This window comes from Triticum dicoccoides, chromosome 3B (assembly GCF_002162155.2).
Source record: "Triticum dicoccoides isolate Atlit2015 ecotype Zavitan chromosome 3B, WEW_v2.0, whole genome shotgun sequence".
Lineage (NCBI taxonomy): Eukaryota > Viridiplantae > Streptophyta > Magnoliopsida > Poales > Poaceae > Triticum > Triticum dicoccoides.
Genome location: NC_041385.1, coordinates 115,243,040 through 115,260,121, shown reverse-complemented (window position 1 = coordinate 115,260,121; position 17,082 = coordinate 115,243,040).

Below are 17,082 nucleotides of genomic sequence, written 5' to 3'. Positions count from 1 at the left end.
GATAGAGAAGGCAACCACCCCCAGAAGTTCAGCAGGCTCAGGCTCGCAAGTCAGGAGGTTGAGCACCACGCTCAAGGTATCAGTAGAAAGCGATGGCTTCTGCAGCCTCATCGGATCCCCAGCGCATGTGAAGTCCCACATCGGGTGAGCATGGTGTTGGAGGGGGGCAATGCATTGCTTCACGAATTCCTTCACCACCATTGGCGCCATCACCTCTAGTTCCCGGAGCTTCGCCAACCTCTTCCAGACAAAAGCAAGACGCTGGTCGGTGAGCCTCTAATGGCACCAGCCGGAGCTAGGCGAGGCCGGCGACCCAGGAATCATGAGCAGGGGGCTAAATGCGCGGGCATCCATCATGAGCCACTGCTTCCGGGATCCCTTTGCGATAGGCGAAAGCTCGAAGTCGATCCCCGAGCCAGCGGTCGCGGCCACGACTTCGAAGGTTGCACACCCAGAGCATTGGCGGGCATCCACTAACCGGAGCAGGAAGAAATGGTGAAACAAGGCCACGGAGGGAGTGATTCCCACCATGGCCTCGCAAATAAAGGCGAAGACAGTGAGGAGGATGACGGAGCGAGGGTCCAGATGTAGCAGATGGATTTGGTAACGCGACATCACGACATTGAAGAAAGGGGAGAAGGGAGGAATCAGCCCATCAAGAAGAGCATGGAGATAGATGGGAATCTCAGTGGCACTCATCTCTTTGGTACACCAAGACGCAGGGCGGACAACCGTTGCCTTCCCCACATTGGAATCGGCGGCGAGCGCATGGCGAACCTTGTCCAGCCCCTCCTTATTGATCACCGTCGACTGCTCAAGGGCCGGCTCCAGGGCTGGTGGAGGACCGGCCGGTGCGTGTGGCTGCCCCTTCATCTTCCTCGGCTTGGGGTCCATGGCGAACACCAAGAGAGGGCAAGGCGCCGGCACCAAATCTATGGACGCGGTGGCGATATTGGGAAGGAGGAAATAAGAGCCGAGCATAGTACTCTGCGAAGGGCGAGTTGCTTTGACTACGGGCGGCTGTTGGGTCTACCGGATATCAAGGCAACGTGGGAAAGTGGAGACGCCCACGTCCCATCAACCGCCACGCGTCTTCGAGGCCGCAGGCCGATGGGCCCGTGGCGCTCCGCCCTTGCCTTTTGGTTTCACCTGGAAGCCAAGTCCGAGCGCGCCTTGGGCCCGGGGGCTACTGTCGGCATCTTGGATTCGAGGTATCCTGTCCTACCTGCCTGCGGCCCGCCACGTCGCCTCATCGATGGCCTGGTACGGCCCAGCTTCAACACCCACACCGATAGACCCTCGCGAGGGGACAAGCCTCATGAGGCGGACGACGCCCAGACCCCTGAAGGAAGTGGCCTCCTCAGGAGGGCTTCTGAGGGGCGGAGAGTTCTATGCAGCTACCTCATGAGGCTCAGCTGATGTGAGACATGACAACCAATGCCAGGCTGGCGCCAGGCGGGCGCCAGGTGGGCGCAAAGCGCAGGTTTCCTCTTTGGTGCAAAGGAGGCAAGCCACATGCACGGAGTCCCGAGGAATCAGCCAAAGGTTTCCATTCTGGTGCAACAAGACCAAGACAACCAGGACGGCAGGACGGAAGTCACCACCGTGTCCACCGCAGCGTCACGACCAGAGGCTTTTCGCAGGCGAAGACTACTTTTGTCAGGATATACTGTACTACTTGTCCCCTTTCAAATCCTGCCATTGTGGAATCCCTTCCCGCTCATATCTGGGAAGAGTACCAAGGCCACTATATATAGGACCTAGCCACCACCATAGAAGAGGACCGAAATCAGAACAAGTAGAGCACCACACCAGCTCAAGAACACCTCACCTCCTAAGGCTTGTTCATCCTTTGTACTAGTTCACCCATAGACCCTCGAGGCAATCCATCACACCACACTATATTAGGGTATTACACCACAACGGTGGCCCGAACTAGTATAAATCTCTGTGTCTTTGTGTCTCCTATAGCTCGACGCGCTAGGCTAGGAGGATCGTGAGTAGGCAGGCTAGGCAGGTTGAGATCTCCACACGCACCCTAGAGTTCGAACCTCTCAAGGGTTGCCGGATCCCTAAATCCGACAGTCTCCCCAACACTCAACTCCCTCTCTCTCAGATTTGGCTATGGTGGAAAGATGATTTGAGTGGAACGCAACTTGGTGAAGGCTAGAGATCAAGATTCTTGTGGTTGGAATGGAATGTCTTGGTCTCAATACATGAGTAGGTGGTTCACTCTGAGAAAATGAATGCTGGAAGTGTAGGGACATTCTGATGGCTTTTTTCATGAAGGAAGAATGGGTGGATGGGCATATATAGCCTCCACACAAAACCCAGCTGTTACACACAGATTCCCAAACTCAATGAGACCGAATGGTAAAACTCGGTATGACCTATTTAGGTCAAAATGTGAACGTTAGAGTTTTCGGTGGGACCGACAAGGTAAACTTGGTGGGACCGATGTGCAGGGGTTAGGGTAAAACCTCAACTCGGTTTCACCGATTACACAAACTCGGTGAGACCGATTTTGGTAATAAGCAAACTAAGTATTGGTCAAGCAAACTCGGTGAGAAAAAAACTATTGCAACAGGTCACAGAGGATTTGGAAGCCCATCTTGGTTAGACCGAGATCCCATCGGTGAGACTGGACAGATTAGGGTTTGGCAGTGGCTATGTCAAATGAACTTGGTGGTGCCGGATAGATAAAATTGGTGGTGCCGAGTTTGACTTTTAGGTTTAGGACATATGTGGATATGAGAAATTGGTTGAGGGCTTTGGAGCATATCACAAAGTACTTTGAGCAAGCAAGCCATTAAGCAACACCTCATCCCCTTTTAATAGTATTGGCTTTCCTATGTGGATATGAGAAAGTGGTAGAAGTATTAGTCTAACAAGAGATATGTTGACATTAATTTCCAAAATCACACAGGGAGCACTTGTGCTTTCAATCTCCCCCCTTTTGGTAATCGATGACAACATACATCAAAGCTTTAGATAAAGATGTGAAGAAAATAGCAAGTAAATCTTTGGAAAGACATGCATTAGCTCCCCCTACATGTATGCAATCATGTGATGTTAGATCATAGGAGTATGAGAATGCATAATCATGACAGAGCAAGCAATGAGTTACATGTTAGGATTTTCGGTGGGACTGACATGCAACTTGGTAGGACCGATATGGTTAGGGTTAAGGCATAACCTAATCTTGGTGGGACCGATTACACAAACTGGGTGGGACCGATTTTGGTAATAAGCTAACCAGAGAGTTGGTCAGGAAAACTTGGTGGGACCGATTCTCTCATCTCGGTGACACCAAAATGTTAAGAAAAGGAAACAGAGAGTTTACATTGCAATCTCGGTAGGACTGGTTACACAAACTCGGTGAGTCCGATTTTGGTAATGGACATACACAGAGAGATTACAATCCCATCTCGGTGAGACCGAGATCCCTATCGGTGAGACCGATTTGCCTAGGGTTTGTGGCAGTAGCTATGACATCTGAAGTCGGTGGCGCCGGATAGAAAGAATCGGTGGGGCCGAGTTGGACTTTTGGTTTAGTCCATATGTGGATGTGAGAAGGTAGTTGAGGGCTTCAGAGCATATCACTAAGCACATTGAGCATGCAAGCCATTAAGCAACACCTCATCCCCTCTTGATAGTATTGGCTTTTCCTATAGACTCAGTGTGATCTTGGACCACTAAAATAGAAAATGTAGAGTCTTGTCCTTGAAGCTTGATCCAATCCTTTGTCCTTAGCATCTTGAAGGGGTTCCACATCCTGTAGTCCATGCCACTTCATTGTCAAACTTATCTTAAACATACTAGGTAAAAGTGTTAGTCCAACAAGATATATGTTGACATTAATTACCAAAATCACCCTGGGAGCACTTGTGCTTTCAATCTCCCCCTTTTTGGTAATTGATGACAACATACATCAAAGCTTTAGATAAAGATATAGAGAATAGCAAGTAAAGCTTTGGACAGACATGTAACATGCATAGGCTCCCCCTACATGTATGTAGTCAAGTGAATATGGAGTATAGAAGCATGTGAGTGCATAACCATGACAGAGTAGGCAATATGTTACATGTGTCTTGGCTATAAGCATCAGAGCAAAATATGTGAATGTGGGAAATGTACCTTCATGCTCATGAGTCCTTCTTGCAAACAGCATGTACATTAGCAAAAATTCCTCATACACATGACTGTGATGCATATACTTACCTTGTGGTCTTGAGTTGGCTTAGGATGGAGTGAACCTGCGTAAACAGGGTTAGATAACATAGATGCACCTACTAGCCAGAGCAAACAAAAGAAACCACAAGAATACCAAGACTGGGATGACATGTAGAGAGCGAGTACTGAGTACCACATTGGATATAGACATGTCCCCAAAGGTAAAGATGTGCAAAGAATACAAAGAATTTCTTTCCCTTATATGTCTTGCTCCCCCTGAATCTAGCATGGGATACTGGGAGAAGATAGGGAACAGAAAATCAGAGCTCAAAGAAATGAATGAACAGAGCTAACGCAAATAAGCACATATGAACATGTCTTTCCCCTCTAGAAGACATGTAACATCTCTCCTCTTGAATCACTAAGCATCTGGGATCCTTGAAGATTACTCTCTCCTTGAGTATTCTCTCCCCCCTAGAGATATGATTAAGCTTTGATGTGATCTCTCTCTCCCCCTTTGTCATCAATTTCCAAGAAGGGCTTTTGGAATTTGTCATGATGGGTTTGGTCCTTGAGTCATAGAACAAAGCAACAAGTTAAATGTGATGCTGATAGAGGACAAGATTCATTGAGTGGAGCTGGATCAAAAGTAATGCAGGAACAAGTGGCAAAATGTCTTTCCTGTAGTGAAATCAGTGGCACCGAGTATTATGCTTTGGTTGCACCGAAAGGGTTTGGTTGAACCGAAAAAAACACACCGGTGGGACCGAGTTCATCATAGAGAAAGCACTTGTCACCTCAGCTCACTAGACAAGTAAGATCTTATAAGGATTTGCAAGGAATTTCCTGAAAGATTTGCGATGAATTCGATGCAGGGAATGCATAACAGAAAATAAAAGAGAAGAAACTTAAAAGTAATCTAGATGAAGTTTTTGAAAGGGGAAACAAATATGCATGAGACAAAATGCAAGAGCACAGAAAAGAACGCAAGAGAACTTCATCTAGAATTGGTCGGCGACAAAGTCACCTATGTTAGAGTATATTGACTTAGGAGTCAAGTGAGATCACTTGGTCATAGGTCATACTCATCGTTTAAGCGCAAAATGGGGTTACCATTTTTTGTTTAAGCATTTTGATGTATTCTCATCTTATTGAGGTGCTTTGACTCATGTCTTGGAGTAAAGCTTCTCTAAGATGGAATAACATACCTTGGGTGGTGGTATTGATCGTGATCATGTAGTTGAACTTGTGTGGGTTGCTCAAGGTTGATGTAGTTAATCTATCTACATGGGTTAGTTTTTGCAAGGAAGAGAACTTGTGTATCCACTGATAATCATGAAACTCAACATAGAATTTGTCAAAGGATATGTGTGAATGGTTTCGTGCTTCCTTGTCTTCAACCACCATTGTGTGGAGACTTGGTTATGTAGAGATTGCTCAAGATGTGAGTGAGTTGCAATCTCATAGACTTAGATTCATCCAAGTACCTACAAGGGTTAGATAACATGCAAGGTGCAAATATATCCAAGACATAAGATTGTTATCATAAGAGAAATATCAAGGATTAGTCATAGGCTCATGTCTTGCATGTATCAAATGGAGTTCCTACTCCAAGTTTGAAGCATCAATGATGTTCAATTCACCTGTTAACCTGCAAAACACTTTCTCATCAAGTGGTTTGGTGAAAATATCCGCTAATTGCTTTTCGGTGTGAACATGCTTAAGATTAATGTCCCCTTTGGCAACATGATCTCGAATGAAATGATGACGAACTTCAATATGCTTAGTTCGAGAATGTTGCACGGGATTGTAAGCAATCTTGATAGCACTTTCATTGTCACAAAGTAATGGAACATGTTTCACATATATCCCATAATCTTTAAGAGTTTGGGACATCCAAAGTAATTGAGCACAACATGAACCAGCGGCAATGTATTCCGCTTGGGCGGTGGATAAGGATACTGAGTTTTGTTTCTTGGAAGACCAAGATACAAGAGATCTACCAAGAAATTGACAAGTACCCGAAGTGGACTTTCTATCAACCTTGTCACCGGCATAATCCGAGTCAGAGTAGCCAACAAGATCAAAAGAGGCCCTCTTTGGATACGAAATACCAAAGTTTGGTGTATGGATTAAGTATCTCATTATCCTTTTCACAGCCTTAAGATGACATTCTTTAGGAGCAGCTTGATATCGTGCACACATGCACACACTTAGCATAATATCGGGACGTGAAGCACATAGATAACAATGAACCAATCATAGAGCGATAAACCTTTTGATCGACCGGTTCACCATCTTTGGTCAAATCAAGATGTCCACTAGTAGGCATGGGTGTAGTCATACCTTTGCATTCTTGCATATTGAACTTCTTGAATAAGTCCTTGGTGTACTTCATTTGAGAGACAAAGGTACCTTCCTTAGTTTGCTTGATTTGCAAACCAAGAAAGAATTTGAGTTCACTCATCATACACATCTCAAACTTCTCCGACATTAGCTTTCCAAACTTTTCACTAAAATGAGGGTTAGTTGATCCAAATATAATATCATCGACATAAATTTGGCATACAAATAGTTCTCCATTAACCCTTTTAGTAAAAAGAGTAGAATCTATTTTTCCAATTTCAAAGCCTTTTTAAATAAGGAACTTGGTCAAGCATTTATACCAAGCTCTAGGAGCTTGTTTAAGACCATAAAGAGCTTTGTGAAGTTTGTAAACATGATTAGGTTTCTTAGGATTCAGAAAGCCGGGAGGTTGCTTAACATTGAATTCCTCCTCTATTTCACCATTTAAAAAGGCACTTTTAATGTCCATTGGGTACAAGGTGATATCATGGTGATTAGCATAGGCAAGTAAGATGCGAATGGACTCAAGTCTAGCAACGGGAGCATATGTCTCACCATAGTCCATAACTTCGACTGTGTGTAGCCTTGGGCGATGAGACGTGCTTTGTTGCGAACTACTTGTCCATCTTCATCTTGCATGATGCGAAACACCCATTTGGTACCGATGATGTTGTGGTTGTTGTCGAGCTTCTCAACCAATGTCCAAACTTGATTTCTCTCAAAGTTGTGTAGCTCTTCATGCATGGCGTTTATCCAATCCGGATCTTCCAATGCTTCTTCAACCTTCATAGGTTCAATGCTAGAGATGAATGAATAGTGTTCACAAAAGTTAGCTAAACGAGTTTTTGAGCAAGTGATTCTCCCGGTTTGGATATCATTGTAGATTTGCTCGACGGGATGGTCTTTAGCAATTCTTTCTCGAACTCGTGAAAGCTTTTGCTTAGGTCTTGGTTGAACGTCTTCTTCATCTTGTTCTTCTTCTTGGCCTTCTTCATTGTTGGCGTTGTCGTTCTCTTGTCGTGGTGGATAAGGAAGTTGTTGACGTTGTTGGTGTACTTCTTCGTTTTCTTCATTTTGGTGTGTCCCACTTGTGGATGCTTCCGTATCAACTCTTGGTTCACCTTGTTGTGAGGTACAAGCTTCCACTTGGACGGACGAGGTACTCTCCTTCACCTCCGTTGGATGAATCTTGCCAATAGACAAGTCTTGGATTGCTTCCGAGGGGCTTTGTCTCCTACATCAATTGGCAATTGCTCTACTTGTGAGCCGCTAGATTCATCAAACTTCACATCTACTGTCTCTTCAACCTTTCGGGTGAAATTATTGTAGACACGGTAAGTGTGAGAGTTTGAGCCATAACCAAGTAGGAAACCTTCATGAGACTTAGGAGCAAATTTGGAACGACGATGCTTATCAAGAATGTAGAACTTTGAGCCGAATACTCAAAAGTATCCAACTTGGGGTTTGATACCAGTGAGGAGCTCGTATGACGTCTTGCCGAGTAGCTTGTGAAGATACAAGCGATTTGTTGCATGACAAGCTGTCTCAACCGCTTCTACCCAAAATTGCTTCGGCGTCTTGTACTCATCAAGCATCATTCTTGCCATTTCGATGAGCGTCCGATTCTTCCTCTCAACAACTCCATTTTGTTGAGGTGTGTACGTAGCTGAGAATTCATGTGAAATCCCTTCTTCGTCAAAAAAGGTGTCCACATTTGCGTTCTTGAACTCCGTTCCGTTGTCACTGTGAACCTTCTTGATCTTCACTTCAAATTGATTTTTGGCCTTCCTAGCGAAGTTTTTGAAGATCTTTTGGACCTATGATTTATCATCACGAAAGAACACCCACGTAAATCTTGAAAAATCATCAACTATAACAAGACCAAAAGAATTTCCACCCGAGACTTTTGTAGGCGTTGGGACCAAAAAGATCCATTTGATATAAAGTAATGTCATGATGATTGGCGTAAGCAGGTAAGATGCGAATGGACTCAAGTCTAGCAAAGGGGGCATATGTCTCACCATAGTCCATACCTTCGACTTGAGTGTAGCCTTGAGCAACAAGACGAGCCTTGTTGCGTACGACTTGTCCATCTTCATCTTGCTTGTTCTGAAACACCCATTTGGTTCCAATGACATTGTGCTTCTCATCGGGCTTTTCAACCAACGTCCACACTTGGTTCATCTCAAAGTTGTGTAGCTCTTCGTGCATGGCATTTATCCAATCCGGATCTTCCAATGCTTCTTCTACCTTTGTCGGCATTCTGGGAACGGGGGTCCCCAGACTTGCCTGCCTGCAGCCTGTGGCGTGGCTCGAGCAGTGGCCCAGTACGGCCCGTCTTCATCAACCCAGGTTCAAGACCCTCGCGAGGGGCCAAGCCTTGCGGGGCGGACGACTCAAGGCTTCCTCAGGGGCGGCCTGACCAGGCAGGCTCACGAGGAGGCGGATAGATCAAGGCAAGGAGTACCTCGCGAGGTGCTCGTGATGCAAGCCATGACAATCAAGACTAGGCGGGCGCCAGCCTGCGTAGTGTCCTCATTTCCTCTTTGGTGCAAAGGGGGCAAGCGCAGGGGCGGAGTACCGAGGCATCGGGCAAAGGTTTCCATATCAGTGCAAGGAGACCAAGACCAGCAGAGCAGCAGGACAGAGATCACCGTGGAGCCCAAGATGGCATCATCACCAGTGCGTTTGGCAGTCGAAGACCACTGAGGGAGTCCTAGATTAGGGGGTGTCCGGATGGCCGGACTATGACCTTTGACCGGACTCCCGGACTATGAAGATACAAGATTGAAGACTTCGTCCCGTGTCCGGATAGAACTTTCCTTGGCGTGGAAGGCAAGCTTGGCGATATGATATGAATATATCCTCCCATTGTGACCGACTCTATGTAACCCTAGCCCTCTCCGGTGTCTATATAAACCGGAGAGTTTTAGTCCGTCGGACGAACAACAATCAGACCATAGGCTAGCTTCTAGGGTTTAGCCTCTCTGATCTTGTGGTAGATGAACTCTTGTATTACCCATATCATAAATATTAATCAAGGAGTAGGGTTTTACCTCCATCGAGAGGGCCCAAACCTGGGTAAAAACATCGTGTCCCTTGTCTCCTGTTACCATCCGCCTAGACGCACAGTTCGGGACCCCCTACCTGAGATCCGCCGGTTTTGACACCGACATTGGTGCTTTCATTGAGAGTTCCTCTGTGTCGTCACCGTCAGGAAGGATGCCGCACTACTAGAAAAACCCCTACTAATGGCGCACCTAATATGGCCATTAATGGCGCATCTGTGGTGCGCCATTAACAGCACGCCATTAGTAATTTTTACTAATGGCGCACCACCTGGTGCGCCATTAGTATCTGGTATACTAATGGCGCACCTCGGGTGCGCCATTAGTATAGGCCAGGTGCGCCATTAGTATGCCTCCCAGGGGCCATGTATACCCAGGTGCTTTGGCATACTAATGGCGCACCACCTCCGGATGCGCCATTAGTAACCGCGGCATACTAATGGCGCACTGCCCAGTGATTCGCCATTAGTATGCACTGTCATACTAATGGCGCACTGTCATGTGATGCGCCATTAGTATGAATATTAGGTTTTTTTTATTTTTTTATTTTCTGTTTTTTGCACAGGTTACAAAATGTATAATTTGACAAAATATAGACAACACACATCAACAACAGATTCATCAAATACAATAGAAGATTAGTCTTTGAATACAATTCATCATATTAGTCTCCGAATACAATTCATCATATTAGTCTCCGAATTGAAAAGACCGAACAAAGATAGAACATTATATTACAAGTCTCGAGACCGCGAGTAGCGAGTCTGTCTTCACATTACAAGTCGATATCGATCATCTAAACTACCATCACATAGAAGAGAGCTGCGGTCATCACGATGAGCATCATCACGATGAAACTCGTCTTCATCCGGTTCCTCCAACGCTCCCTCCCCTCTCCCGCTAGATAGCGGGCGTATCTAGATTCGGCCTCGGCCCTAGTGGTGTACCCTTTGTAACTGTTACCGCTGAATCGGTGAACCTGTCTCCGACACTCTTCCCAGTCATCATAGACTCCGGGAACCTTACGCTTGTACACGACATACGTCGGCATCGCTATGCACTAGCCAAACGAAACGTTAGTACCAATTCACACACAATACATAAGCAATATATAAGTATGCAACAGAACGATCGGAAGAGAAAAGCAAGACATTAATAGCATCGATTACATCTAAGTTGAACGACTCTCGAAACCAAAGAGACATACTACAAGTTCATTAAAGTTTAATTACAACATGAGCTAATCGATGTTTCAGAACTAGACAACTCGACTCAAGGGACCGGAGCGTGGATGAAGCCTCCATCTATCGTGGGAGTCATGAAAGAACGGGCGTTGTCATCCTGCATTTGTAGCATTATGTCGATGTCGCTGTTGGACGGTTGATTTCTAAGGTAGAACTGCCCCGAGGTACGAAGGACATCTTGATGGATGATTTCCGCAAACTCCGACTGGATGCGAAAGAATTCTTGTCGGAGGTCCGCGTCCTGGATTGCCGACACGCTCGCGGCCCAATCTTTGAGTTTACTCGGTAGCAGAAGTTGATGATGGTCCCGTACGATCGCCCGCATGTGATGGATGGCGTAGTAGGCACCCTTCTGACCGCCAGGTGGCTGCTTGACGCAGCAGAACGTCGTATTGTGGGAGAACACGTGCTTGCCGTACTTACGAATAGGCCTGGTGAAGGTGCCTCCAGATTGGGCGTAGCCGGGGAGAACATCATCAAGAACCTTCTTGACATTTGTGTAGTCTACGTTCGACTGACGGTCCGGGTCGAAATACGTGGCCATGGAATATTTGGGGCTTAGGAGGATGAGCGTGCAACATGTTTCACTGCAAAAAACACGGAATGTTAAAAGAAAAACGATCAAAATGTAAGAATTCATATGTTACGGGCCGGTTGAGGGGAGGACTTACTCGGGAAAGTAAGGCACGAGGAAGTTATCCTTATCTTGGTTTGCCAGAATGACGCCTTCGAGGTAAGAACTCGCGACTTGCCGGTCCCCAGCGCTGCCCAAGATCTTGGCACGCATGTAGAAGGGGTCGACTATCACGATGTCCAGGGTCTTGTCGCGAATGATCCGCATCTCCATACTCAGCGAAAATAGCCGAACAAAGGTGTAGTGCAGCGGATGAAGGTTCAACATTGCGTGGATGTCATCAAAATGCAGGACGATCGTACGCCCGATGGAGTTATCCACAAAGCCCTTGCCCTCTGGCACCTTGGCCGCGAAAATCGGGTATGCCACATCCTTCTCTCTGAGACGCCGCTTCTCCAAAGCAAGAACACTGTCATGCAGACTCCGCATAGCACCGGTTGCAGCATTGAGCATATTTGTCGGTAGCATCGCCCTACCCGCCACATGCACCCTCCTCGAGATATCCTGCGGTGAAGGTGGCCCGTCCTGAGCACGGATCGTACTCGGTGCCGGCTGGCTCGCACCCTTCTTAGTCTTTCTTTTGCGTGCCTTCTTCTTCTCCTGTAATGGGACCGAGTTCTGCTCACAGACCGCCTTCTTGAGTGTGTTGGGGCTGATAATATTTCGCACCTCGCCTATCTGAGGCTCGGTGAAGTCGGCAGCTGGAGGCGTCTCCTGAGAGCTGAACGCCAGACGGCGCCTGTTGCAACTTGGCTTCTCCGCGATACGAGCTAGATCGCACACGTCTTTTGTTGGGTTTGGTTCTTGAGAAGGAGGTCCCATGAAGTCGCCATCGTACCCATGCTCGGCAAAGTACTGATCGACATTGCCAATTGTATCATCGTCATCGTCGTCGTCGTCGTTCTGATCCTGTGCCATATGCATGTTTGGATCTAGTGGCATAGGGATGTCCGGCACCGTTACGGCGGTCTTGCCATGGGGCCGACTTGGCACCGGCACGACTGGCGGTGTTGTCTTTGGGGTGGTGTCCCCCGCCCCCAAACGAATCTGGCTCTTCGGCCAAAGAGGGGCCAACTCAGGCAGGCGCTGAGGGTCATCACGTCTTCATCGTCGGCCCCGACGGGTCGAATCGGAGGTAACAAGTCGTCGCAGCCTGGCAACACCCGAACCAGTTGAACCCTAAACAAGTTGGGTGACATCTGGGTACCGTGGAACAAGGGGTTGCCCGGTTGAACGATTTTGCCCTTGGCGACATCGACCAACTCGTTGTTCATGAAGTGGAGGAGAGTGCACGGAACGTCGGCGGTGCCCTGCGAAAACATGTAGGGCGTCAGGGATGCCCAGTCAAAGGCAAGGAGATGAAGTCCTTGGCCGAGAGAGGCTTAATTAGTTATTGTGATGATGGCGTCGAGCTCGGCTAATGCGAGGCACTGCCAACGGCGGGCGTGCAGTTGACGGAGGGGCCGCTTGCTGAAGAGGTGCCGGCCGGCGTACACCCGGGTGCATTAAGCTCCCGTGCCGGCGTCGGAGACACCAATGCCGCCTCCGCCGGAGGCACCAATGGCCCCGCCATCGCATTATGTGAGTTGCTGGCTGTGAAGCAAGGAATCGGGGGCGGCCCCTGTTGGCCGCCCGCAATCCACGCACTCAACCCCGAGATCAAGGTAGGCACAAGGGCGGTGATCGTCGCTCCCAGTCGTTGTTCCACTTGCTCTTGGACAATCTCCGGAATCCGCGCCACCTATGCCTTGAGTTCTTGAACCTCTCGTGCCTGGCTTTCCGAGCTGGTCTTTTTCTCCTTCCGCACACCATTTTGTCGACAAGCCTTTGCCGGCCACACGACCAGCTGACGTCGGCTTACTGAGCTTATCCTTGTTCTTCATTACATTCAACCCCCTATTTAGAGTGTTGTCCCAAGGGTTGCTCTTAGTCGACCCCGCGCTACTGCTTTCAGTCGCCTGCGGAAGGAATGTGAACCATTTAGAAATTTGGCTTCATTAATTAGAATGCAACCATATGGAGCTAATTCCGCGGGGGTGTATTCCTTACCAGAACAAGCTCAAGCTGCCTGGTCTTCGGATCCGTGGTAAGCTCCTTTGTTTTCGGGTCCTTCTTGTACCGGGCCCTGACAAAGTTCCTGGTCTGCTTGTCACCGTATTTATCGAAGAGGGGCGGTAGGCCTTGCTCGGCACGGTCCGCCTCCTCCTTGTCCCATATAGGCTCCGCCACTCTGTAACCGCCGGGACCGAGTGTGTGTTCCCCTATGTTCAGCTCCCGCATTTGTTTCCCCCACTCACTTGATTGGGAGCTTGCGGTGCTCGAGCAATTGATCTTGAAGTCGTTGTAGTCATCTTCGGTGATCGAAGGATTTTTCTCCTTGATCTTCTGATAACTCTCACCTTTCTCGATCATTCTCTTCACATTGATTTTCCAAGTAGACAGGGCCTTGCTCATCTTCGTGAGGGCAGCATTGTTCACTTTATTCCCTTTGAGGCTTGTGTTTTCAAATTCAGCGGGGAACTTGTATCGTTCGTGCAGCTTCGTGAAGAGGAGGTTGCGCAAATTCCCTCGGTCAGGATGCCTCAGGTTCTCGGTGTTGATCGAGACGGTGCTCCGGACAATGCACCCGAGCTGAAGCGAGTACCCCTTGACTATTCGTTCGGGCACCGTTGGATTCCCTCTGGAGTCCACTTCAGTAACTTCCTCCTTGAGGGTGCGGAGCACGATCGGGCGCCGGTCCTTCCGTTGCCTCTTCGGTTGGCTGCCATCTGTGCGTGTGCCGCCATCATTAGTGGTGGCATCCTCGGCGGCACCATCAGTGGTGGCATCAGTGTGGTCATCCTCGGCGGCACCATCTCTGGTCTCAGGATCGGTGGGGAAGGCGGCGGCCTCATACAAGTGAGGTTGTTCCTCCAGCTCCTGGGACAGCTCCCAGAATGCCTTGCCGCCCGAACCCCCGGCCTCATCGTTGTGGGCCATGTTTCTCTCTAAATAGAAACAAAGTTTGGTCAAAAAGTTGGTTATTGTCAAGGAACAAGATCTCTAAGTTGACCAAATAACCTAATTCTCAGGGTAACCTAGTTCTTGAGGGGTGTGTCTAGAAAGTTGGTTGCTGCAAAGATACAACGTTGTGAGTTTGGTCAAATTGCCTATGATGTTTTTGATATTGCCTTGGATCTTGAAGGCACTGTTGCATGATGCAGTGGTACAGCCAGCATGGGACCTCATCTTTGCAGGCTAATTTTCTAGATTGTAACACTGGGATTTGTGCACAAGCTAAGCTAGCTAAGACAGTAGCTTCCTTGCAACCCACAAAAGACAAAGGAAAAGGGGTGAAAAGGGGGAGATGGTTAGCTTTGATGAGCAGGCAACATCTTCCTAGCCCCCTTCTTCTTGTCTCCTCTCACTATCTCTCTCACACACATGGCAAGCAAGGGTGTCTGAGTGTGTGAAAAAAATACTAAACTAATCCAACCACTAAAGCAAATTAATTTTTATTTCGGTTGAGAATCGGGCACCTTCTAGGTCAAGAAAATTGGGCATGACCTTTGCTAATTTTCTTGACCTTGGAGTGCCCCATTTCTCAACCGAAACGGAAATTAATCAACGTTTCAGGAGAAAGGGGTCATTTTAGAAGATCACAAGTAGCAGCAGCATCACTTGACAAAATCACAACTAGCAGCAGCAACTCGCAGATAGCAGCAGCAGCATCACTTGACAAGTAGTACAGCAGCAGCAGCAGCAGCATGCATGCACTTGGTGCACAGAGTCCCATTTTCAATTCAGTTTCTGTAAAAATGCCACTAGCAAATACAGAGCAAAAATCCACTAGAAGTACACTGTAAACCCACTAACATTTACAGTGTAAATTCCACTAACAATTACAGAATGACAAAACAATATATTTATACTACAACATATATAAAGAAATCTCTGAGTATGGAGATCTTGTAATCAGAAGTAAACACAAGCAAGCTTCAATCCAGATAAAGGCAGTGGAGGCAAAGGCACTAAATCAAAATAGACACCTTAATTGTTTGTGTCCTACATATGTACACCGAAACAAGAATATTACTTTATACTGCAGCCATCACTGCAGCCTGAGCCTCACCCGTTAACTGTTGATTCCTCAAAAACCAACCTCTTATCTATACTTACTAGTACTTTATACTGCCAAGCAAAAGGAGCGTTAGCATCCCTCTCCCTGTTTAATCTCATAGCACAATGATAAAGTTATCTTGTCCTGGCCATGGGGAAGCACCACAACCCAATGGAGCCATTTTATTTGTTTTATGAGTTATATAAAAAATTAAATAGTTCCGTGGTTCAGGCATAATTGTCCTCATGTAGGATGGACGGGTGGCCAGGCAGGCTTGTTTAGTTTCGTCACTCAGTGTAGCTAGTTGTCTATACTATCGACCAATAACCAGTTGACTTGATGATCATCGTGTTCATTTTTCTCCTTCACTTTCCTTCTGGTGGAAGCAAGGCATCACTGGTTCATTGTGCATGTATGCATCACTGGTGGAAGCAACCTACACAAAACATATATCACCAACAGGATGGAAAGCGTCTTATCAGACCACATATCATCTCATCTGATTGCAATCTACCTTCCAGTCTTTTGTATCCCCTCACCCTTTCCAGGAGAGACACAACTAATTCTCCAGTGAAAAACAATCAAAGGCAGACACAAATAATAACGCATTCTTCATACTAAAAACCTGTGAACCAAGAGCAATGATACAGTAAACTAAGCTAACATCACACCCGCTGGAAAATTAAAAATGCACAGCCCATCGTGTTGGCCAGAGTTAATCATATAACAATATGCTTCTCTAAATTATAGGAATTTGAGCAAAGCCATGGCAAGTAAAAAAAAAATCATGCTACAAGACAGATCAGACAACCGCAGTACAAATCATCTACACCCTAATATCCCCATCCTTCCAGGAGACTAACTAATCTCCAGTGTAAAACAAGACAGCCATACAATGTTCATACTAAAACCTCTGGTTACATGAAAAAGTGTTCCAGTGAACCAAGAGGAACAACTATGATGTGAGTGAATTAATCTAGGATGACACCACTGGAGAACTAAAAATACATAGCCCATCGTGTCGGCTAAAGTCAACCGTGGGATAATAAGCTGCGCTAAAATTCATGCTACAAGACAGATCAGACAACCTACTGAAACAATATCAACAACAGGAAGCAAAGCATCAAGATGAACATGCAACTGCGGGAAGCAAAACTCGTCTCCATGCATACCTCTCGGACCACAGTATTCTCCAGGGGTAGGGGTCCTCTAACGAGTTCTCTTTGCTTGCAATTCAGAAGGTCATCAGCGAATAGGAATTCAAATGCATGGATCATAATCATTCTGCATTAATAAATAATTTTACTCGAGGCAATGAATGAAATGTGCATCAAACTGGTCCTGGCGGAAGCTGAGTGCAAATTATCATGCTCATATGGAGATGGGATGGGAGGAGGGAAGGGGATAGGGGTCGGGGCGGTAGCTTACCTTGGAGGAGCGGGCCGGGGTGGAGGAGGCGGCGTCCGGTGGTGTGGACGGGGCGGCGTCCGGGCGGCGGGACGGTGGTGTGGACGGGGC